The sequence below is a fragment of the Periplaneta americana genome, chromosome 4, assembly GCF_040183065.1.
Source record: "Periplaneta americana isolate PAMFEO1 chromosome 4, P.americana_PAMFEO1_priV1, whole genome shotgun sequence".
NCBI lineage: Eukaryota > Metazoa > Arthropoda > Insecta > Blattodea > Blattidae > Periplaneta > Periplaneta americana.
The window spans coordinates 190,626,183-190,653,534 of NC_091120.1; the positions used below are offsets into that span (position 1 = coordinate 190,626,183).

The 27,352-nt window shown below is 34.4% G+C and overlaps 1 protein-coding gene and 1 long non-coding RNA gene across 2 annotated transcripts in view; one reads left to right on the forward strand and one right to left on the reverse strand.

The window, feature by feature from the left end:
- LOC138698540 (uncharacterized) overlaps positions 1 to 27,352 on the forward strand; it is a 791,920-nt gene that overhangs the window by 657,694 nt on the left and 106,874 nt on the right. The window lies entirely within an intron of this gene.
- Positions 2,359 to 20,006, reverse strand: LOC138698539 (uncharacterized). Its single transcript, XR_011331886.1, has 3 exons — positions 19,679 to 20,006; positions 14,332 to 15,143; positions 2,359 to 3,175 (listed from the first exon to the last, which is right to left on the reverse strand). It is a non-coding gene; the product is annotated as an uncharacterized lncRNA (long non-coding RNA).

The following is a 27,352-nucleotide window of genomic DNA, read 5'->3' on the forward strand; positions in this document are numbered from 1 at the left end:
CAACTAATAAAAAACAATAATAATTAAGTTTAGAATTTAGAATTAGCCACGAAATCCCATGAAGGGCAAGGGCCTCCTGACTACGCAGGGTGGCTTGTCAAACAGTTCCCGGTTAGCCACTCCGGGAATGATGGTCACTTATAATAATTAATAATAATAATAATAATAATAATAGTAATAATAATAATAATAATAATAATAATAATAATAATGAGTATCCTAAATTAAATGAAGCACGATCACTTAAAATAACATTTAAAGTAAATCTAATTTGTATCTTAACCCTAAGTTCATACCTGCACAAGTACCTTTCGGCACTACACTTATTTCGCTGTCAACTCACTCACTGCACTGATTCTATCCTGATTTCACTAATACTTCAAAACCATTTCACTGTTCAAATATTTTGCACAGCCACTATGAACTATAGAACTTCACTGATACAAACACACTTCACTTACACAATAGACTTTACTGAAACTACACACTTCACACTTCACTGACACAACACATTTCCTCATTGATACAACACTTCAAATAATAACATATCAATTACACCATTTAAATAGTGCTTACTAATAATTAAGTAATAAATAATATTTTTAAAACACTTTTCTGTGAAAATCGCAATGCGTGCAACTTAACACTACAAATTTGTCCACTGTTGCTGCCTCTCTAATAATACCTCCATACGTAAACATAGTACTAATAATTACTGTTCATTATTATTATTATTATTATTATTATTATTATTATTATTATTATTATAAGCCATGTATTGTGGGTCCCTATCACCACGGCATGGCGCGTCCTCAGGTTGCGGATTGAAGAGACGGCCTCCAGATATGGAGGGTAGCTGCGAATATATTGAATAAGCAGTCGTGGACAGCCAATGAGGGATGGTCCTCCAGCTTGAGGGTTGGGCGAAGGGCTAACAACCCATCACCGTAAAAAACAGCTTCTTACGAAACCTTCAAATAAGCCTCGGAATGGGACTGATTCTCTGGCACGACCACAGCAAAAATCCAGACGTTTGAGATGGGCAGGGCATGTAGCACGTATGGGCGAATCCAGAAATGCATATAGAATGTTAGTTGGGAGGCCGGAGGGAAAAAGACATTTGGGTAGGCCGAGACGTAGATGGGAAGATAATATTAAAATGGATTTGAGGGAGGTGGAATATGATGATAAAGACTGGATTAATCTTGTTCAGGATAGGGACCAATGGCGGGCTTATGTGAAGGCAGCAATGAACCTCCGTGTTCCTTAAAAGCCAGTAAGTAAGTATTATTATAATTTTGTTATTATTATTTACAAACTTACTTACTTACTGGCTTTTAAGGAACCCGCAGGTTCATTGCCGCCCTCACATAAGCCCGTCATCGGTCCCTATCCTGTGCAAGATTAATCCAGTCTCTATCATCATATCCCACCTCCCTCAAATCCATTTTAATATTATCCTCCCATCTACGTCTCGGCCTCCCCAAAGGTATTTTTCCCTCCGGCCTTCCAACTAACACTCTATATGCATTTCTGGATTCGTCCATACGTGCTACATGCCCTGCCCATCTGAAACGTCTGGATTTAATGTTCCTAATTACGTCAGGTGAAGAATGCAATGCAATTATTATTATTATTATTATTATTATTATTATTATTATTATCATCATCAGCGGCTGATAACTGGAGAACGACTACAGCGATCTTAGCCCATGTCCATAGTTGTTTTATGCACATTGTAGAAAGTAATATTCTCGTATATACGTACAGCAGAAAGCTTTCAAACTGCATGGTGTCATTGTCTTGTTTTAAAATACTTGGAAAGTGTTGTTACTTTTTTCGTTTTCTTCTTCCAGAAGTTCTCATGACAAAGTTAATCTGCAATCTAACTCGTACACGCTATGCCGCTGTGCAGATTAAGTAAAATTTGTTGCTTCTCGGTTGTTTCTGTGAACTGCTTCAAGCAACATAGCATTCACTATAGTAGGTGCGTTGTGTAGAATGCGATATGAAGAGGACAGAGCTTCCATCGTGCCGGAATGCAATAATGTCGCTCCCAGCTGTGTAGCCTACAGTCTGCATCTGCAGTTTGACGTCATATCGGAAGCATTAATAACTCTTTATTGCAATGGTTGTTCCTAGCTGCCACATAATAATGCCTCGCTGAAGTGGCACAATCTGTTCACGATCCGACGAAAGCTTTAATACTCGCCGTCTGAATTAAAAGACATAACAGCCATTCCGGGCAACTGAGAATTCCAATGAAAAAAATTCTTTCTTTTTTTTTTTTTTTTACAAATATTTGCGTATTATTAGTGTAATACACAGATAAGGCTCTAAATTTAAATATTCTAATGTTTTATTTTCAAAAGGAAAATATTTTACAACTCTTATAGGCATTGAATCCAAGTGGTCTTGGCTGGGTAATTGGTACTGTTTTATTTCCTAAAGTTTGCAGCACTTACTCATAGAGAGATCAGCTGTTAATGTATGTTTTTCAAGGAGCTATTGTTGAAGACATATTTTGAGAGCCTGCACTGTTAATTCCAGAGCTCCAAGATCAAGGAACTTTCTACTCTGTACTATATTCTTTCTGCCATTTATATTCAGTACTTTGGGTTAGTAACAATTATTAGCAATCTTACAGTCCAAGTGAATATTTTGACTTAGAAATGTCACAGTTGTTTTGAAACTGGCAGGGTGCGAATTAAGATATCTTATGAGGGGGGGATTTTCAAATTTTTTTTTCAAATTTATTTACAATTTACATTTGAATAATGAGCATATGCTCGTGCTCGGGTACAGTCCAGTAGTCTACATAAATTTTACAGGGTTCAAATAATAATGCTGATGATATAAATAATAGTAACAATAATAATAATAATAATAATAATAATAGTGATAAAACAAAAATATTTACAATAATAAAATAAATACTAAGACGGATAAAATAAAATATAAAACCACTAGCGAGAGTTAACACAACTTAAATAAGCATATAATAACCGGAAGAAATGCCAAACTCGAAAATCAACAGAAAAGTTCGTTGTATCGCAGACGACAGCAACCGCCGTATTGACATTGTGTTGTGCATTATTGGTAGTAGGGGGGAGCTGAAAGTCTACGTAACTGCCGTTCTCTTCGAATCTTCTCGTAAAATCATGGGAAGTTAATGCTGAAAAACAAAAAGTCTACGAGTCAAACTGTTCATTATTACCAGGATAAATACAAATAATACTGAAATATATTAATCGAGTTTCAGTTATAGATCTCTCCTTTTGTGCAAGAGGTATCATATCAAAATATTTTATGAATGGCGGGGAAAATATAAATTTCAAAAACTTTCTAGTGACAAGATATAGTGACAAGTACAATCAAGTGTATCTGTGGCGATGCTAAGAAAATCATTTATTGGAGATATACACTGTTATTAATTAAGAAAATGATCTATTATATTTATTACAATGTTTTATCTTATAGGGTACATGCATGAGATAAATACAATGAAAATTAGTACCATATAATACTAGTAACACTTCAAAAAATTATAATAAAATTTTTCAAATATCATACAAACATTTTCACTTTATTTTTACACTTAAGAATGTGTAAATTGCTTAGGTCTGGATTATTTTTCAATACTGAATTGTATAGTCTTGGTCCATAATTCCTACAATAGAATCCTAGATAGAGAATACCATACATAAAATTATTATTTTCCTCATTCGATATGGCTCAACGCTTGGTCGCACTGAGTTGCTTGTCTTGCATCTTGGTTATTTTAATAATTATATCCATAAGCAGGCTTAAGATAAGATGTGTAATTCCTAAGTTATTGATTGTTGTCAGCTTGCCGGTGATGATAATACATCCATATTATTTTATTTGCTTACTTTATACTGTACTTTATAAAGTATAGTCGTATTACTTGCTCACTTACTTACTTACTTACTTACTTACTGGCTTTTAAGGAACCCGCAGGTTCATTGCCGCCCTCACATAAGCCCGCCTTTGGTCCCTATCCTGAGCAAGATTAATCCAGTCTCCACCATCATATCCCACCTCCCTCAAATCCATTTTAATATTATCTTCCCATCTACGTCTCGGTCTCCCCAAAGGTCTTTTCCCCTCTGGCCTCCCAACTAACACTCTATATGCATTTTTGGATTCGCCCATACGTGCTACCTGCCCTGCCCATCTCAAACGTCTGCATTTAATGTTCCTAATTATGTCAGGTGAAGAATACAATGCGTGCAGCTCTGCGTTGTGTAACTTTCTCCATTCTCCTGTAACTTCATCCCTTTTAGTCCCCAAATATTTTCCTAAGAACCTTATTCTCAAAAACCCTCAATTTCTGTTCCTCTCTCAAAGTGAGAGTAGTATAGTCGTATTAAAACAATTATATTTTGTTAGAGGGTATAGAAATTATCCTTAGCAGGGATGTTAATATGAAGTTATGAGAGGGGGATAACTTTCCAACAAGGGGGAAATCCCCCATCTCCCCGTTAATTCGCACCCTGGAAACTGGAAAAATGAAGGACAGTAACTCATCTGTAACATCTGTGACAAAATGTGTGTAACATCCGTCACATGGAAGAAACAGCTGTAAAATATTTACCGATTATGTTTTTGTGAACTAGTTGGATGCCATGAGATTTGCATAGCTTTCACATGGACACTATGAGAATGAATCTCTTTTTGCTTGAGACAGAGACCTGAGTTTTACATTTTTTAAAATAAGATGTGAAGTCAGTTCACAAATCTTGTAACTTCCGTGATGGAAACTTTTATTTTCAGCAATAATAATAAATTTTATTCAAGCAATATTTTTACTGTAAAATGATAACTGGCTTTAAAGGAACCTGGAGGTTCATTGCCGCCCTCACATAAGCCCGCCATCGGTCCCTATCCTGAGCAAGATTAATCCATTCTCTATCATCATATCCTACCTCCCTCAAAACCATTTTAATATTATCTTCCCATCTACGTCTCGGCCTCCCTAAAGGTCTTTTTCCCCTCTAGCCTCCCAACCAACACTCTATATGCATTTCTGGATTCGCCCACACGTGCTACATACCCTGCCCATCTCAAACGTCTGGATGTAATGTTCCTAATTATGTCAGGTGAAGAATAGAATGCGTGCAGTTCTGTGTTGTGTAACTTTCTCCATTCTCATGTAACGTCATCCCTCTTAGCCCCAAATATTTTCCTAAGCAACTTATTCTCAAAAACTCTTAACCTATGTTCCTCTCTCAAAGTAAGAGTCCAAGTTTCACAACCATAAAGAACAGCCAGTATAACTGTTTTATAAATTCTAACTTTCAGATTTTTTGACAGCAGACTAGATGACAAAAGCTTCTCAACCGAATAATAACAGGCATTTCCCATATTTACTCTGCGTTTAACTTCCTCCCGAGTATCATTTATATTTGTCACTGTTGCTCCAAGATATCTGAACTTCTCCACCTCTTCAAAAGATAAATTTCCAATTTCCATTTCGTACAATATTCCCGTCACGAGACATAATCATATACTTTGTCTTTTCGGGATTTACTTCCAAACCTATCTCTTTGCTTCAAGTAAAATTTCCGTGTTTTCCCTAATCGTTTGTGGATTTTCTCCTAACATATTCACGTCATCCTCATAGACAAGCAGCTGATGTAACCCGTTCAATTCCAAACCCTCTCTGTTATCATGAACTTTCCTAATGACATACTCTAGAGCAAAGTTAAAAAGTAAAGGTGCTAAATTTATTCTAATAATAAATGTTTACAAACGTGATTTAATTTTCAATAGGCCTATATTAGAGTCTGAAAATAGTAAAAATGTAACATCCATGACAACTGGAATTGCGGCATAGAGTGTTCGTCACTTTTGAAGGGGGCAAGAGCTTAACAATTCGATCCGATGGAGACTTTTATTAACCAACGTAACCCGTTTTGGGGTCGCACTCTTCAATGAACATAATAAATATTGAATTATTTTGCTGTTCGTACATTCTAAATCGAAATAGCTTCACGTGAATGGATCATGATGTAACAGAGTCCATTCACCAGTATCTGGGTTTGACTTGAATGGACTTATTAATAACGCATCACACAAAGGCTGTTCGTCCTATCTTGCGTTATGTAGCCACTCTGTTATTGTCACACAATCTAACGCACATTTTTTCCCGGAAATGTCAGTTTGTTATTAATTGATGGCAGCTCTCTCTCTCTCGAGAGTTTTTTTATCAGTTGTTAATAAATATTACCTGACAGATAAGAGATGCAATACCGCGAGAGATACAAGTTGCTACGCTCTATCAAGCTTACTGTAGCAGTTGGATATAGAAAGACGTCGGTTTTCAAACACTTCTTCTTCTTTGTCACTATTACTTACTTACTGCCTTTTAAGGAACCCGAAGGTTCATTGCCGCCCTCACGTAAGCCCGCCATTGATCCCTATCCTGAGCAAGATTAATCCAGTCTCTACCATCATACCCCACCTCCCTCAAATCCATTTTAATATTATCTTCCCATCTACGTCTCGGCCTCCCCAAAGGTCTTTTTCCCGCCGGCCTCCCAACTAACACTCTATATGCATTTCTGGATTCGCCCATACGTGCTACATGTCCTGCCCATCTCAAACGTCTGGATTTAATGTTCCTAATTATGTCAGGTGAAGAATACAATGCGTGCAGTTCTGCGTTGTGTAACTTTCTCCATTCTCCTGTAACTTCATCCCTCTGAGCCCCAAATATTTTCCTAAGAATCTTATTCTCAAACACCCTTAATCTCTGTTCCTCTCTCAAAGTGAGAGTCCAAGTTTCACAATCATACAGAACAACCGGTATTATAACTGTTTTATAAATTCTAACTTTCAGATTTTTTGATAGCAGACTAGATGACAAAAGCTTCCCAACCGAATAATAACACGCATTTCCCATATTTATTCTGCGTTTAATTTCCTCCCGAGTATCATTTATATTTGTTACTGTTGCTCCAAGATATTTGAATTTTTCCACCTCTTCGAAGGAAAAATTTTCAATTTTTATATTTCCATTTCGTACAATATTCTGATCACGAGACATAATCATATACTTAGTCTTTTCAGGATTTACTTCCAACTCTATCGCTTTACTTGCTTCAAGTAGAATTTCCGTGTTTTCCCTAATCGTTTGTGGATTTTCTCCTAACATATTCACGTCATCCCCATAGACAAGAAGCTGATTTAACCCGTTCAATTCCAAACTCTTTGAGTTGTCACTATTACATATTTAATTTATTACAGAAATAGGCCTAATATAAAATCTGCGCTCTTTAAACTTTCATACATATTTACGAAAAGTATTTCTTTTCACGACAGAGATTATTCCTCGACAGAGGAAATCGACATAAATTGTCATTATCGATTCACACAGCGGAAGATAATTTTAGTATCGAAATCTTAACGAACCATCACACCCCAAGGGCGTTCCTTTTGCAAGAAATGAACAAAGAAACACAACACCTATCTGTGCTGCCACATGTTTAGGGGGGGAATACTCAATATCAGACGATTTTTATTGGTTCTTAAAGACTCGTGCACAATGAAAATTAATAAAAACACAACATAAAAACTAAACTGCAAAAAAAAAAAAATCAAGCCCCTTACACAATTCGTTTTAAGGTGTATGCATTCATGCTCATATAATGCAAATTAAAAATATATTTGTTTACATAATATGTAATAGTGAATAGAGAAACAGCTATGCATCTAAAACTTATGTATCCTAAATGATCTATTGTAAGGTTGTAAAAATTATGTCATATTATGGCTACGATATTTTGTACATTTGCAGTTTTATTATTTGTAAATTTATAATAAATTTTTCCATGTGTTGACGTACAGTTCCTTTTAAAAACAGGCACATTTTCTAACTAGAAGACATAAATTTTATCCTTGTAGCAGCAGAATGATTGGAAACGTTTAATATATGTTTCTGCGTCTAAATCTTTCGAATTTAGTTTTCACATTATTATTATTATTATTATTATTATTATTATTATTATTATTACTATCATTATTATTATTGTTATTATTATATTATTATTGTTATTATTATATTATTATTATTATTATTATATTATTATTATTATTATTATTGTTATTATTATTACTGCTGATGTTTTTTGGGGATTTATTAATTTAATCATGTATTTTCTTTGTCTAATAATTTATCGTACACTGGGCTGCAAAAGAAGTGCCGAAACTAAGTTATATCGCTTTCCTAGGACTTTAGCAAACATGGCGAGTTGGAAAGCTATTTTCCTGAGATTAGCTTTTTTTAAACATGTAAATACGACTTTTATAACATGTTCACGTTATTATTTAATATGAATTGATTTTAAATTATTCATATACTTTTATTTTACAAAATTAATAAGAATACTACACGAAAATAGTGAAACTGCAGTTCATGGTAAATCCACAGCCTTCCTTATTATTCATGGATACTGTCATTGCTACAATCGATATATACGGCCAGTTACGTTTCATATTTTTAGGTTATTAAAGACATACACGAACAAGCTGAATGATGTAATGATAACATAGCAATAATATAATTTATATGCACTGTCTTCTGTGTATCTTTATTTATGTTGTTTCCTAAGCAAAGTTCTCGTAACACATTAATATTTCAAATCGATAGCGATTTCGACTCGTCATTTCTTTTGCAATCTAGTGTACATAATGACGGTAATATCCCAATCTAGTATATACAGTCACGAAGCTTGAGTTGTGAGGGTATTATGAACAATAGACTGTGCCGGTATTATTTCGCATTGTCTGTAATGAGGCGATTGTAGCGATCCTAGTGGTTAGCAACTATCTGTTGTTGTTGTTTTCTAATGCCAGGCGTTTGACAATAAAGTCATTTGACCTCTTGCACTCCAATATTTCTCAAAGATATTATCATGACCAGCCACTGAAGCACAGATTTTGAGATGTTCCGAATCCATTTCTTGGTTTGAGTTGCACAATGGGCAGTTAGGGGACTGATATATTCCAATTCTATGCAGGTGTTTGGCCAAACAATCATGGCCTGTTGCCAATCTAAATGCAGCTACAGACGATTTTCGTGGTAAATCGGGAATTAACTGTGGATTATGATGCAGAGAGTTCCATTTTTTCCCTTGGGATTGAGTTATCAAATTTTATTTGTTGAAGTCTAAGTATGTAGACTTAATAATCTTTTCACAGAGTAATACGTAGATTTAGTAACAGGTCTGTAAGTAGCAGTGCTGCCCTTCTTTGCTAAAGCATCCGCATTCTCGTTTCCCAGGATTCCACAATGGGATGGTATCCATTGGAATACAATTCATTTATTGAGTGATATGAATTGAGAGAGCATTTTAGTTATTTCTGCTGTTTGAGATGAAGGTGTGTGTTTAGAGACTATTGATAGAATAGCTGCTTTGGAGTCTGACAATACAACTGCATTCCTAAATTTATTGATGTGGCATAGAAGATTCCTGAGACATTCACTTATTGCAATGATTTCACCATCAAAACTTGTTGTTCCATATCCAAGAGATCTATAAAGTGAGAAGAGACAGCACGTAACACCTGCACCGGCACCTTGTTCTCTGGAGATCAAGGATCCGTCGGTGTATAAATGAAGCCAGTTTTGTGGAGGGTACCTAATATTAATTGTCTCTAAAGACAATTGTTTCATTATTTCAGTGTTTACTTCTGATTTCACTATTTCTTCTGTTAAATTTAGATTGTAATCTATATTTAATAGAGTTAAAGGGTTTGGTTTAATTTGTAAGTTTTCTTTTAAATTCGGGATATTGATTTTCTGTTTTAATTCTTGAACAATGGATATGAAACTTTTTTTGAGTTTTCAATCTACAGAGAGGACTGTATGAATGCCAATTGTTTCCTGGTAATCTGATAAGTTTTTCATATTGAATCAGTGCTTTTTCTTCTATTGTCATTTTGATGTTGTTAATATTAGTGAGGAATCTCATAGAATCTGTTGGAGTTGTTTTGAATCCACCAGTAATGAGTCTGAGAGCTTGGTTTTGAACATATTCTATGTCGTTTATGAAAGGTGAAGTAATTAAAATTTCTCCGCAGTATGTCAGCACTGGCTGTATAAACATTTTGTATGTAGTGTTCAAAGTATTCCTAGAGCATCCCCATTTCTTTCCTGCTAATCTTTTTAGAAGGGAGAATCTTTTACGGGCTTTTTCAGAAATGTATTTCAAATGGTTGCTCCATGTTAACTTACTATCGAAAATAACTCCAAGATATTTGGATTCATAAGTCTAGGAAGGTGTTGGCCATTGTATTGGATATTGAATTTTCTTTCTTTTTTACCGAGTGAAAATATTTGGTAGTTACTTTTGCTTAAATTGAGTGTCATCAAATTTGATGTATTCCATTCATGTAGTTGATTTAGAGCTTTAAGAGCAGAATTTTGAATTTTGTCTCTATGTCTGTAAGATCCGGAAGTCCACAAAACTATATCATCTGCAAATAGTGCTGTTTTCATGCAACTATCTATGGATGCATATTCCCTACGCATTGAGCTTCGTGACTGTAAATATTAGGCTGTGGTAATATGGTGACATTTTAACCTTAGAAGTTGGCAACTTTGAAATTCACCATAAACAAATTAATAAAAAAACATGCTTGCCAAAGCCTTCGTTTCTATCATCTTAGTAATATTTAAAGAGTTGACGGTGTACTGGTATCTATCAATAGGAAGAGGACAAATAAGAAAGTCACAATGCGATTTGGCGTTTTATTTTTCATATTGTTGCAAAACCATGATATATATTATATTTTTTTGTATCGTGTTTCAAGTCCTACGTCAAATTCTGAATCAAATGCGATAATGTGGGGAGCATTGGTCAGCGTATCATTGTTGTATGGCATATTTATGTCGGCTGTAGATGTAAAACCTATTTCAAGTTTCTCTTTTATGGAACAGCGGTAAGTAATGCATGATAGGGAAACGTGAAACGTAAATTATTCTTGTCTTTGTGTGATATCACACCTCATGGTTATTACAATGAGGTTTTTCCACGTTATGGGTTTTTTAAGTGCATTTAGTTTACAGAAAAAGTGTGAACCGGATAACAAAACGTTTAACAATTGTAATAAATTGTGATTTGTATAAATTAGGAGAGATTTACAAATAGTCTACTTGTATAGACCAGAAATTTAAGTATTTCATTTACGAGAATAGATCAGTAAGCTCTGGTTCTAGGTGGTAACATCAGGTTTATAACACTGTAGTGACATTGTCATTGTACATTCTTTTGAGTGTGCAGTTGGTAATTTTCAAGTGTCCGACTGTTAAACGTTACTTATTTACGCGACAATTTGCGTGAGTTGACGAGAAATTCGTACAAAATAGGACAATGTGAGTGTCACGTGGTAATAAACGATTAAGTTGTAAAAGAAAGAAAATCTTTACTTCAACTGAAAGCAATAAGATTGTGCTTTTTTACATTTGGAGAGAATCCTGTATCGAAATTGACAAATTGTTTTTCCAAACAAGTTTTACACGCTTCATTACAATTGAATGTTTTTAACATGTTACAAAATTCGTATTGATAAGCCTTCTTCAACTGTCGTTGAAAATACGTAAAGAAATTAAGCAATTTGCTGAGTACCCAAATCACAATACACAACTTCGTATTATGGGTCGCATACAAAAACACTCTTTATAATTCAAATAATCTGACTTTATTCATAAATTATTGTTTGTTGTTGGATTTCAAATAAAGACCCATTATTTTTTATACAAAAAGTAGTATTTTTCCTGTGTATGCTATCATTCCCGGCTAAATTGACTCGTTAATACTGAATACCTCTGTGCAATAATTTATAAGAAATCACTGTAAGCAGACATATGACATGTTACCCCTGCTAAGATTTATTTCAAATCATTCGTCCTCAAGTGAGGTTGACCACTGGGATCCGGAATTAACAAACATAAAAGATAAAGGGAAATGAAACGAGCAAAATAATGATTCGATTTGTACATCAAAACAAAAATTTACGTGTTAACATATGGATGATAGTGTAGAATTTGAAGAGAGCCCTTCAGAATTTCCATTACAATCTTCTGAACCTCATAAAAGGGAATTTTAAAGGATTTAAGGATATTACATGTAAATTTTTGGTAAACAACCCCTCGCTCCAAATAGTAAGCCTGTAACATCCCAGTTGTAAAGCGAAATGCCATATTTTTCACTGAGGTATGGAAGAAAAGGTAGGCCTACATATTTAGCTCGCTTGTCATCATTTATCATCAGTGCTTGATTTGTGTCTCGTGCAAAGCAACTTTTATCAGGGAGACTAAAAACGAGAGTTTTGGTGTAAACCTTGTAATAAATTTGTTCAGCATTACAGTAGGTACTTTCTCTGTATAATAGGTTGATGAGAAGGTAAAAGAATGGTGTCGGAAGTTCAGTCTGTCAAGAGAACAATTTGAAAATGTCTATCGCTCTGGTGTTTCGAAAAAGGTTGTCACTGAAGAAACCGTTTAGAAAACTCATAGCATGCTCTTGATTGATCGAAGGAACGCAAAAATAATGACACTGTTACTGTTGCTGTTAGCAGTAAATCAGTATTAGTGAATGTTTAGAACGTGTGAAAGTCACTTTGGGTGAGTCATGGATACGCCATTTCGACCTTGCCACAACAGTATCATTATCCCCATCCCCCTCGAAAACTTTGTGTTCAAATAGTGCTGGGAGAGATATAGTATTTGGTTTTCGGAATGTAGATGAATTTTGATGATCTGAAGCATGGGAAAACAATAACAGGTAACTTACTAAGGCAATCTGATAGGAAAATTGTGTGGGGCAATTAAAGAGACGAAGTGTGACAAGTTGAGCCAAGAAGTGATGTTCCTTCAAAAGATTGTTCTGTGCACAAGATTGTTGTTACCATGGTCACCATTGCTGAATTTTAAATTAGAATTCCTCAGTCATCCGCCATACTCACCTGACCTTGCCACGAAGTGATTGTAAATAGTTTAACCACACACTGCGGTCTTTTGGATTAATTTCCAGTCTGAGGTGCACAATGGGTCATTTGTGTCTGAGTGCTGTGATAATAGCATACGTCCTTAAGGGGAGAGGATGGTATTTTTTAAAACTTTTTTCCTATTTGGTGTAAAATATTAATTTTTTGTATGTTGAGAGCTCATAGCTGTGGCAACTCAACCAAATAAAAATAAAAAAAATCATTTGGGGACCCAAATTTGAAATATATATATATATATATATATATATCAGTGGTTCAAGAGACACTGAAGACGACGACAAATAGCGTCGAAACGGGCCGTCTGTCGAAGGTAAATATCTTTTTAAACAATTTTAACACTTTTAACGTGTGACAGTGTACATTTTATATATATATATATATATACCCAATTCAGGATTGTACTAAAACCGATATATCTAAACCGTTTTTAAAGATAGATTCAAACAGTTTTTTGCAATGTATTTGCAAAAGCATGTTCTACAAACTGTCTGTAACAGAATTTTGATATTAGTCCCTACGTTTGTAAAATAAACAATTAAAATTTAATAAACAATTTTCTGGTTTCCATTCTTGCAAACAAACGGACGTATTTTTTAAATGAAATCAATTAACAAAATTCTGTTACAGAGAAGAGTGTCCTAATAGTCTAAAGAATGTGTGTTCTAAATTTCATGCATGTATCCTTAATAGTTCAGAAATTATATCCATTTTTGTCTGGCAATGTAGCAAAAAAAAAATGAAGTTACTGGAAACCGATAAAAGCGGGCGTGTGATTTAAAAATCCATAGCTCAGGAAGTTTAAAAATTACGTCTCAACATCCGATAAGAGCACAAATACCCACAAAATGTTATGCAATGCATTCTACACATATTAAAGGGTATTTTAAAGATTTTTTTTTTTTTGAAAATTTAATTTACCGGAAACAACAATAAAATTGGGCGAGTGATTTAAAAATCCATAACGCAGGAAGTTTAAAAATGGCGACTCAACATCCGATAAGGGCACAAATACCCACAAAATGTTATGCTATACGTTTCACACATATCACAGAGTATTTTAAAGAATTTTTTTTTTTAATTTACTCATTTTTCACCAAAAAATAGCATCCTCTCCCCTTAATTTAGAAGTAGATGTAGTAGTAAATAGTTGAACTGTTAGGAACAGATTTGTTTTTAGAAATACATAACAATAGTTTAACATTGCAAAAGTATGTTAATCTTAGAAAAATAAAATAGAAATATTTATTTCTATGCCAGGATTAGGAATTAATTATTTACCCCAGTATATTTGTTTACCTTTGTTTTACATCAGCTGGTCTTGTTGAGATATACTGCCATATTATTTGTGTCTGCTTTGGTTTGTAGGGCTCCATTCACGGATGTAGTTAAAGTCACTCAGCCAACAACAGCTCGAACCGATCGGGTTACAGATGGCAATATGGAAGAAATTAAATCGATTAGAAATTTCAACAAAAGTATTAGTAGTTCGAAATGGTTAAAGATAAAACATCATCAAGATATATTATCGCTTTTCAATGAAATGAAGCGAACAATGCATTTGTCAGATGGTCAACAAAAACAGCTTCAATTACAGGAATATTTGAAGGAAAAACCCTCACAAGAATCACAAAAAAATAATAATAAGAAAAAATTACCTCGTTTGATGATAAATGGTAAAACAGTTCGATTGGGAAAAAATGATGATAATGCTTACGGGCTCACGATCAATGATCCGTCCTTTAGTTCTGGGAACTTCATCAGCATTTTTGAGGAATCAGAGCCCGGTAAACGTCGTCGACTGAAATCTCCTCTAACGCTACAAGCAGATCTAGCGAGACTCGTATCGCCAGGGATGGCGAATGTGTCTGATTACCAATGGGCGAGATTTTTGTTTGAGGAGTACCTGAAAAGCTTCATGTCCCCCGAAGAAAGGAATTCTTCTGCGCATTATACTGAGATAGAAACGTCGAGTCGAGCAGCGGGTCGTAGTCCTGTTTCAAGGAGAGCTTCTAGCGGATATGCAAAGAAATCATCAGCGGAAGCATTCATCATTCTCCTGGGTGTCATCGCCTTGCGGATATGAAGATTAAAGTTTGATGACAACAAAACTGTAATGGAAAAAACTCTGTTACAGGATGTACATAGGCATAACATAATGAAGTCACATCTCGTCTTTTGTACTATAAAAGCATGTTGTTAGACGATTTACCAAGTGTTGTTTACTCCTTCATTTGTAATATTGGAAATAGAGTTACGGTATAAATCTGTTAATGGATTATTTATTTAATTATTAATGTATCTTCTTATATATTGGGCTTCTCCACTTCTCTGCGCAGTCTATTGTTTAACTTTTTAGTAGACACATACACAGCGGGAATACTGTGGCATGAGGCCAGCACGATGCCCGAACTTCACGTGAGATATTACAGGTTATTAAATAAATAACCCTTTGCAAGCTGGGCGGGGTCCATTTTGTACCCCATACCACATTTTTCTTTGAATCGTGAAAACTACTGGAGAAATATGGCTGGTTCTTTTTATAGCTGACTATTTAGATTTTCTTTATTCGACGGTAAAAATTACAATTATACAAATACAGTGAAATCTCTCCATACGGACACCCCGAAGATGATGTTGATGTTTATTGACATTTCTGGCTTTGAGCCAGAGGCCGTTTTAGGGTCTTATACGCTCAGGACGCCCTCTCCAGCCATTGTACATAAATAATAATAAATATATACTTACATACTGTATATGACACTATTTCTGGCATAAGTGCCAGTAGGTGTGTGAGTGCGGTGATTGGCTTTTTATTTATTTTATTTTATTTCTACTTTATTTTTTTTTGTTTTAATTATTTTGGTGTAGGCCTAATTTGTTAATTTGCGATGCTTAAGGAATAGTGAACGGGACAAGAGTTCGGGGTAAAAGATATCAGTTGATAGACAGCATTAAGGTATTATATGGGGAGATTGAGAGGAAAGTAGGAATGGGAAATGCTGGGTTTGCAGTTAAAGACCTGCTCTTGGGCAGAACACTGTGCATACATATATACTTTTTTTTTTAAGTTTCCCCTTCCGGTGGCAGAAGCGTCTGAATCGTTCTGGAGACTTTCATGGTGTGGTGTTATTTTATTGATCTGCCTCTCTGTTGCTGTCGTGTGTCCTCTCAGACAGTATTCAAAGTTCCAACAGTGTTTGCGGTTTTGTTAGTGTATTTTGAAGATACGGACACTCCTCATATATGCAAAATTTTTATGTCCCAACTGAAATAATATAGAAATAATGATAAATTTAACTCTCGTTTACGGACCCACGGACACGGACAGCTGTTTCACAGTCCTAAAGCTTGCCTTACCTCCTGACTGCGGACAGAACTTGGATTTCAAGACCTAATGTGTTACAAAAATGGAAAATTTAGTTTTGAGAACTGTACAGGAATTCCTTCACATGAAAGAAGACAATAAGGGTCTCGTAGGCTACCACTAGCCCAGCCGGCTACCCCTTGTTAGCTGGAAGCGGGTGGATAAACAGAGTCATAAAATTTAACCTGTCTGATAGGTCCAAGGTTTCCGCGATCGTGAAATTGTATTCGACACATGATAGGGTTAGTAGGATTATTCTCTTCACTTCAATCAGTTGTTCTGTTTCGAGAGACATGGCACCTGAATATAAAGGTTAAGTTGAAAACTGTAAATTACAGTACTACGTAAATGTAGACCTAGAATAAAATTGCATGACACATTACTGTATTTTTCTTTTTCGGTCTACTGTAGTTCAAAGTTGCAAAGAATTTACTGTAGTACAGTAGACTGTATTTAGAATTAAACTATAGTAATACATACGGCAGACGGGTGGCGATCCTGGCGGTTGTTCTCTTCAAAGTGCTGCCGATTTTAACATAGGGATGAGCTATCTGTTACATATATGATCTAGGGTTACATTTATGTGGACAGACGGACAGACAGACAGACGTGCTGTCATTAGTATTTAGGTAGTTTTATGCAGTTTATTATTTCGAACGTGCCTAAAATGAAATTAAAACACAATTCAAAGTAAATAACGTGGAGTACATATACGTGGGGTACAATTAGTACACCACTTAACTTACAGCGTGTGCTTTCCAGAGCAGCTTGCGAAGAGATTGACATAAGTGGAACTCGAACTGATAATCATAACCCTTGCTCAACAAGACTGCATGCCTTAGTCGTTTTATAAATCACACCCGGACTTCTTTTGTTTATGAGTGGAAAATAAATGTGTCAAGTTTCAGGGTTTCATTGCAAAAACTGGAATGTAAAGAATAGGGAAAAGGCTGTGTAAGAATAATTTGTTTCAAATGTTAATAAATTATTTTATGCAAAATAGAAGGGAGTGTGCCAAATTCGCGACATAATTCCACGTGAATAATGGAAAGAGAGAAATTGATATAGACCATACCGGCACAAAAAGCGCTCAACGAGCGCGCGCGTTCCTTCGGAGCGGGAGAGCCGTGTTTATCGCTCGCTGAAACGGAGAGGAAGATACGTCAGAATGACATAGACTTGCTATATGTAGAGGAGATGGAAACGACCACTCAGTTATCTAGTGGAGTGCAGTGTGTAGGCCTATTCTCAGTAACTGTTTCACGTTGCTTACCTACTGCTACAGTACAGTATGGAGGAATCTAAAAGACGGAACATAACATTTAACATTTAACGATTTGCAGCTCAAACTTATTGATCTTCAATGTGACCTAAGGGCTAAAGATCGTTTGAATAATACTACTAGCCTGGTTGAGTTTTACAAGACTAAACATTAGCAATAATATCCACGACTACACAGGCTGGCTGTGAAAATGATTGCTATGTTTGGCTCAACATTTATATTTGTGAGAAACTGTTTTCTATAATCAACTTTAATAAAGGCAGACATCGAACATCTGTAACTGATGTTTCATTATGATCAGTAGGCTACTGTTCCTTTCAGCTGCCAACAATATAAAACCTCGTTTTGATGTACTGATAAATAAAAATATAACAAAATGATATTGAACATTTAAGTAGCTATAGAATTTCTATTATTTCTGTAAAATAAATATTTCTTTATTAGTTAATAATAGTCCAAACACTAAACGGGAATTCATTTCATGAACACTCGTAATAGTACTTCCTTTTGTGTATATTTTGTACGAGATCACCCCTTCTTCCAGTCCACCCTTATACAGAGCGCAGCTAATATCTGCATTCCGCTCATGAGCTGTGAGCCGGCTCGGAGAGCGCAAACCTTGTGCAGGCCTGATATAGACGAACATTTTTCTGAGATTTTCATTCGTTCATTCAAGTGACAGTGAAGAAAAAGTGATTTTATTTAAATATCTGTTATAATTGCAATAAACTTTTATTTATTCCTTCGTCAGTCTGTCCATTTATACAGAATGAAAAAAAAAAACGGATGTTAATTCACGGACTTAGACAAAGAGTTCATATAAATATTTACAAGAAACCTTTACTATTCATATATTCATACAGAGTGGAAAGAAGGTAAGGAAAAAGAAGGACAGAAAAACAAAGAAGATGAATCTAACATCAGAGACAGATTCAGAAAACTAAAACAAATGATGTTAACTTTACGATACGATGCGTTCATTAATAAATTCTGACACATAGATGTGATTCAGCAAGCTTAAAAAAACTTACTTCAGAGAGAGAGAAATCGTCCGGCCTTAATTAAGGATGATCACGAGGATCCGGAAATTAATAGCAAACAAAAATATAATTAATTAAATATGAGTATTGTTATAAAAATAAAATGTAATAATTAAGCATCACTGATTAATTATCAATTATAAAATAAAATCTTAGAAGATGACTTTAAAATTATACTCATAAATAAAAGATTTTAATTAAAATTAGCATATCCTTAATTAAGGCCTTCTGAGTGGTAAAAATGAAATTCTATAATCTATAGGGAATCTTTAAGAATTTGCGAGATGATTTTTTGAACAACTTCTTGATTTATACAGAGTGACAGAAAAAAAATAGACAGGACCTCAGGGTATCGTTTTACGCACTTAAACACAAAAAAGACATTGATACAAACATTTTCTAGAAATCCTGGTGCTTGGCATCTATAGTTCCATCTAGGATGCCTACGGCGAGCGCTCCATTGGGCTAGTAACTATAGTCCCGTTGCTCTAATTTCCGGCAGCCAATCGCGTTGCAGGTCGGCTACATTTAAACGTGTGCGTCTTGTGATTCGCTGATGAAGACGTTATTCATTTCTTAAGGCTCAATAAATACTTAATATAATCGCCCGCCATTTTGGCTCTTTCGTTGGCGTTTGCAGAAAGCACAAGAAGACGTTATTTGCCGCTCAATTATTTGCTGAATTACAGTGCGTTTGATTTATTATCATAGGAGCTACGACATGATAATGTTTAACGGTGTGGCAAATAGATTCCTCGTGTGGTAGCTCGGGAACGAAAGAACAAAAATGGCGAACGATACTACTACCTAGACTTTATAGAGCTTTCACTTCCTAAGACGTAAGCAAAGAGGAGGAGTCACGCCGGAAATAACAGCGTCTCGACTTCAGTAAGATGTTTGAATATAGCACAGACACTTAATTCTTCAGATAATGTACACTGATAATGCAACACAAACCTAGTGATTTCATTGAAGTTGGAAAGCATAACTTGAAGAAAAGTTGTGGACATCACAAAGAAATCCCAACACATTAACATCTTGATGTTCACTTCTTGAAACATTTTATGTGGAAAAGGATATTGAAATTTATTACTGTTAAATCCTCAGAAATAAAGAATCCTTACAATACACGTCCTTGACAAAATCATCCGTATATGTTTACCATCATTATGATGTGTTCTTCATGACTGTAGAAATGAATATGACTTCAGCTTCTTTGAATCTTGCTCTCCGTAGCAAATACTGAACTTCACCCATCGACACGCCCAATTCCTTTATTGACTGATAAGAAATTGTCGAAATAGACGTAACTGCGACTTCTATTAGAGAAATATATGTGGAAACCACGCTAGGCCCTATCATGATTACGTTGTTAGGTGCAAAGTTCAAATAATGGGCATTAGAAGACACTTTACAGCGTCTAAATGTATAGTTTATCTAAATAGATAGTTGAATAATGTATTTATTTGTGTCAAAATGGGATTGGTATTTATAATGACTTCTTAATGCGTATGTGTAAGGTCACATGCTATCCTTTATATTGTAGAGGTTTTGTAGATTAACATGCATAGCCTAATATACTTGAGTATGAGTTGCATTTAAGCGGTATTAAAATGGAAAGACACAATATTATCTCCTTACAAAAATAAATCATCCGACACTGTTATCCACAGGGTGCGAATTAAGATTTCTGATGAGGGGGAATAGAATCCTAGATAGAGAATACTATACATAAATTATTATTATTATTATTATTATTATTATTATTATTGAAATATAGGGATATTTGGCTAATTCCGCAATATTACGAAGTAAATCTATCATATTTTTATCAAAATGTTTATTGAAAAATATTATCAAGGTATGTAGACATGGACGAAACCTTTCATTACCAAATGAGATAAAGAGACCTATTAAAATGCAAATATATTTAGTTGTACATACAGTAGAACCTCAATTATCCGTCACCCTATTAACCGACTGTTGGATTATCCGTCTATCTTTCGCTTTTTTTTTTTTTTTTTTTTTTTTTTTGCTGCAGAAATATATGACGTACTGTACATTGTATTAGCACGTTATTTTTTTAGTGTGTCATTACAAGCCTTTATCGTTAGGGCAGCATGGTCTACTGTTAGAGTTGTCGTACTATATAACTTCTATATAAAATGTCTTCTACGGATGTCAAAACAAATCTTATGCTAAGTATCGAAAGAAAAAGTGTAGGCCTAAATAATTAAGTGGTTTGGGGAAAGAGAAACTGTGCCTCATTTCGGGTCAGAATACGAGACTGGAGTATAAAGTATGTAAATCTACAACTTGAGACCTCCACTATTTCTATCTTTCCACAGATAGCAATTACAAGGAATTTCCTTTTCTTTAAAAGTCCGTCGTTGACAACCAGAGTTCAATTACAGGACTTCTGAACCACTACCTAGTACAAGACCACGGAGGAAATTACAAAAGTGTCTGTGTTATTCACTAAATTTACAAAAATCTCTTATGGTACGGATTATCCGTTTTTTTTCGTTTAACCGTTCAGCCTATCCCCTTCATTACCACGGATAATTGAGGTTCTACTGTACATTAAAGTTTAAAAAGAACAACTCGGGTAATTACGCAATAGGACTTGGCTAATTCCGCAGTAGTAAATGATTATGAAATACATTATGAAAGTAACATAAAAGGAACAATTTATATGTAACAATGCTCACTTTCTTCACAGCTGTGTAGCAAAACACGAAAAACAGCCAACTTTCGATGTTTCACTGTATTGCCGACAGAGGTGTCGACCAATATCCTTGATTTTTTTTTCTATAGCACTGCAGAGGACATGCCTCCTGTTGACAGCCTCTCAAAACTTACCTTCACGCTATTGTAAAGCCGCAGTAAAATCATATATACACTACTGCGGAATTATCCGAGTTTCCCTTATTTTAATTTTTTTATATAAAATGAGGATTACGCAACTGGGGTGTTCCGATAACTTTCACAGCCATTTTCCGTAAGTCTGTATTTTTCTCTATAAAGTGCACCATCTTTAGTTGGGAGGCCGGAGGGAAAAAGACCTTTGGAGAGGCCGAGACGTAGATGGGAAGATAATATTAAAATGGATTTGAGGGAGGTGGGATATGATGGTAGAGACTGGATTAATCTTGCTCAGGATAGGGACCAACGGCGGGCTTATGTGAGAGCGGCAATGAACCTCCAGGTTCCTTTAAAGCCAGTGATTAAGTAAGTAAGTAAAGTGTACCATCTCAGCTTCTTACTTCAAATTTTTTGTGTGTATTTAGTTTGTATTATAGCATAGATTGACACAGTTTTTTAATAACGGTTTTTAAAGTAGATTTCTTGAAAAATATAGCAAAAAAATGAGGTAAAAATTTACATACTCAGAAAAAAATAATAAATTTATAAAATAATATTATATTTGCAAATCCTTCCATCAGATTACTTATAAGAGTGTCATAAATAAGCCATAGAAGTTTCATTCTTCTCCTCCCAACAGTTTTAGAGATAAAGTACAGTAAATATCACTGATTTAACATGTGTTAAGATAGGAGGTTCCCGGTCTCCTTTTGATGATAATGAAGCCGAGACAAAATGATAATGGGAGAAGAAATTAAAGTTACATAAACAGCATTGCGAATTCTTAATATATAACCAAATCACATCTCGGTTACAGCGGACTCAAATCGTTTCAATGAACAGCATTTTTTGTTTCCCAAGTATCCTCTTGCAAATCTTATATATTTTGCGGTGATCTTCTTTAGAGACTGTCAAAAGCGTATCAAATAAATAGCAGTTCATCGTCTCTAAATATGCAAATATAATCGTTAAACATCTATTACTACGCTCATATTTTCTATATTTTATTACGTCTTTGGCCGCTATGAACGTGAAAGGTTAACGCAAACAAGAAAGCAATAACCGTCCATTCCAACGACTCTCGATAAGATTCTGAAAGTCATACATCACTAGCAGAATGGCGTGGTTATGGCACCGTCCTTCGTAACGAGAGGGAGTGTCTTGCGTGCGCATCTTATTTCAGAAATATTTACGTTGTCTGAAGGAAATAGTGCCAAGATAATAAAACAACCATTAGGGCTGCCAACTATTTCTTATAAACACAAGAGAAATCAGGAAATTCAGAAGACGTCATTTAAGGAAGGTTTTAGGTGAAATTTTGTTTTGTTTTCTTTTTTCGAGAAAACCCCAATGTATTTGTTACTCATCTTTCATTAATACGTTGCTTAAATTTTATCAACAGTAATCTCACTAGAGGTTTTGATTTATCTAGAGAAAATCAAAACTCGAGTGGGATTTAATTGACTATTACAATTAGAAGAAAGTATATAAAGATTAGAAGTAACAAAGTACTCCAATACAATAAAATATTAATTGGCTTACGAAAATACAACTGTCTTCAAATGTATCAACTATCGAACCTGACGATGTCATATCCAGGCCTTGTACACTGGTTTCTGACAAATAAGTATTATTATTATTATTATTATTATTATTATTATTATTATTATTATTATTATTATTGTACCATCTCAACATTACGCTAGATGGCAGTAGTGTTTTATGATTGTTTTCTTGTTACCGGTATCAGTTGTGCCAACTATGGAATCATCATTGAACTCTGTGGACTGTTACTAGTCAAGAAGGCATTGTTGATTCAGTTTCATTTTTATTAAAATGCAACATTTCATTTCAATTATCCGAATCCCAGTAATCAACGTCACTTGACAGATGATTTTCAATAAATCTTAATATTAAACAATCTCTGATACGTGATTATCCATAATATCATATAGCAGAAGCTATAACATAACCTAACTAATATACACAAGTGTTAGAAAAGTTTTAATTAACGACGATGGCATAAAAAATAAACATGAATAATTTTAAAGGGAATAATTATTGAATGTACAATTTTCAAATTTGAATGTGGTTGGTGGTTCAATTGATGTTATATTGGACGTGTGCGTAATAGAAGTGGAACTCGTTGATTTAGGCCTACATGGTGTATTCAACTTATTCAGGATTTCCGAATGGTGCTCTTCATTTATTTCTAAATCGGATTTCAGAAGATGCATAGGTATGATCAGTGATTTTTATTAATTCTTGTTCTTGAATGCCAATGCGAGTCATATTTGAAACTGCTGTGCATCGACTGGAGTGGTTTCTAATTATATATATATATATATTTTTTTTTTTGTTTTTTTGTTTTTTGACGTCCAGACCAGCGCAGTTTCAAATGTTGGCAAACAAAGAAACAAATGCTAGGTATGCGATAAAATTGAGCAAATGCTAGGGACGCGATAAAATTAAACAAATGCTAGGGACGCGATAAAATTGTGCGATAAGCAGCCATGATTGGTTGAAATACGTCCTTTCGTACCGTTTTATTGGTCAAAAGTAGTATGACGTAGTAAGAGTGTAATAGTCTACAGTAATCTCACTAGAGGTTTTGATTTAATTGATTAGAAGAAAGTACGCCTATATAAAGCTTAGAAGAACAAAGTACCCTCATACAATAAAATATTAATTGACTTATTACAATATTAATCTGTCTTGAAAATGTATTATTGTACCATCTCATCTTTACAAATATTCCGCTAGATGGCAGTAGTGTGTTATGATCAGTGTTCCCTTGTTACCAGTTGTGCCAACTATACAATCTTCATTGAACTCTATGGAGGATTACTAGTCAAGCAGGCTTTGTTGATTGTTTCATTTTTATTAAAACAGTTGCATTCCACTTCAATTATCAATATGTATTAAACATTCTCTGATACGTGACTATCCATAATCTCATACAGCAGAAGCTGTAACATAACCTAAATAATATAAACAAGATAAATGATAGAAAAGTTTTAATTAAGGATGATGAACTAAGCATGAATAAATTTTAAAAGAAACAATTATTGAAAGTATAGTGTTGGCAAAAAAAGAAACAAATGCTAGGGAGATGATAAAAGCAAATGCTAGGGAGGTAATAAAAAACAAATGCTAGAGAGTGATAAAAATTGAAGGACAAGCAGTCCTGATTGGTTGAAACAAGTCATTCCGTACCGTTTTATTTGTCAAAAGTAGTATGACGTAGTAAAAATGTAATAGTCAATAGTAATCTCACTAGAGGTAGAGAAATCAAAAGTCGAGTGGGATTTAATTGACTATTATATGATTAGAAGAAAGTATATAAAGATTAGAAGAAATAAAGTACTCGAATGCAATAAAATATTGACTTACTAAAATTTTATTTTACTAATGTTAGCTTCACCAAAACGTTTGAACGGAATCGCCATTTTCAGTTGACTATCTATGCGGGAAACAAATGACGATCGCAAAGCATGTTTTATAGTACCGTAAAGAATTTGCATTTTTAAATGTTGGCAAAAAAAGAAACAAATGCTAGGGAAGTGATGAAAACAAATGCTAGGGAAGTGGTAAAATTGTAGCGATAAACAACCATGATTGGTTGAAACACGTATTTTCGTACCGTTTTATTGGTCAGAAGTAGTATGACGTAGTAAAAGTGTAATAGTCAACATAATCGTCCTCAACATTAATGATGTAGTTATATTTCACAGTTACAAACAAGTTTTCGTGACGGAAAATCGACATTTTAAAGTCATTTTTCGACACTTTTATTTTTACTCCATTCAAGCATTGTAGGCTCCAAGAAATTACATGCTAAGAGGTTAAAAATTTTATTGCATGTTCTGAAAAGAAACTCAACAACGCAATTTTTGGGGGGATAAAATAAATATTTTGAAATTTGAAAAAAAAAAAGATGTACTTATTATCTGTGTAATAAAAAAATTAAATTTTTAAACTTACAGAATTACATTTTTTTCAGGTTCTTCATATATTCAGAATTGAAATTATGGCTCAGTTGTCAAATTACATGCTTGTCAAGATGCTGTATTTTTTTCTGGTCTGTAACTTATATTTATTGGGAGAATATACATTTTGAAAGAGATAAAATGTTTAACAACTTAAAAAATATTAAACTAATTGTAATGAAACGTGAGAGCCGTTAATATAAATAACGGTAGGTTACTGTACACAAAACCTTAAATCTATAGCTTAAAAAATGTAGAAAATAAAAATTTCGCCAATTTCAATCCTTAAAACAATCAGTGCACTCTACATTTTATTTTACAGTAGATACTTCGGGAGAAATTTCTATACAAAATATAGTACATAGACAGCACCCGAAAAGTTGTATTTCCGCGAAAACCTTGGAAACTATTTTTATAGCATTCAAATGTTTTCTCTAAGAAGAAAGTAAAAACGATTGAAAGGTCACTTTTTTAATTATTAGCCCCACTCCGGAAGTTTTTGGCTTATTATTAACTCAGGACTGTTTGGTGCGTCCAGGGTATAGGTAATTAAGTATGGACACTTCGCGTCGGTACCTTTGATGTAGTCGGACTGATTTCAATGACCTTCAAGCCAGCTAGAGCGTGAGATTCTGCTTTCTCCCTAGAGTTGGCGCTGACATCACACCAGCTAGCAGTCGACACATCGGAAATATAACACATATAATTAATACATCTAGGTACATTATGTACTCAAATAAAATAAATTGGATCCATAAAATAATAAATCCGTCATTAACTCTAATGTCTAGACTCTACAATTAAAATATGCAATGATTTGATAGCACTGAAAATGGAAAAACAAAACTCTTATGAGAAGTAAAACCATATACCTATATTAGATTATACACAAATATTAAACGTATTTGATACATAATTTTATAATGTATTATATTATTTTATGCTCGACCATGCTGAAATGTAGTAATTATACACCCGGTAGTAGCCCTTTAATGCACCTCATTAACGTTCAGGTGTTCAGCCAATGACAAATCATCTTTGTACCATTATAAAACCGCAAGCGTCGATTATTCTCGGATATGCAATCGAAAGACAATTAGCGAAAAGTCACGGAGGCTTGAAATCCAATACTGCCGCAGAAGGTTATGTTCTGTTACTATAAGAATTAGCGTTAATTGTAAATAATATTCAAATAAATTCAATTTGTCATCTCGTTTTTCAATTCTAAATCAATTTCCAGGTTATATCAAGACTTCTCTACGTTATATCAAGGTCAATGACATTCGGCCTCGAAAAAAATCAATACTTTCGCGTCTGCGCACATCTCATAATTCAGGTCAGTTCGCTACTCGCTTACATAACCATAACATGACCTACTATTGCGCTCGTTTCATAAACAAACATATTCGCGTCTTAATTACTACCATTATAGGCTCGTTGCATAATGTACTAGTATAATATAATTTATTATATCTGAAATATAAAAAATTATTATTACAACTAGTTCGTCACTGAGAAATAAGGAAAAGCTGTTAACTTGAATTTATTTGAAGCAAAGCGTTACTGGATTATGCAATAACGTAGGCGATGTTTGGATCCTGTGTTTCAACTCTATAACTCAATTATTATCTTAGCGTATGCTCGATTACACTAACCTCTAGCACTTGAAAGTGGAACTAAACGCCGGCGCACAGAGAAACAAAACACAGGAAAATTCGCTCAGTGTCCATTCTTTATAATCCCTATTCGCTGGTGCGTCTAAAGCAACAAAACACTT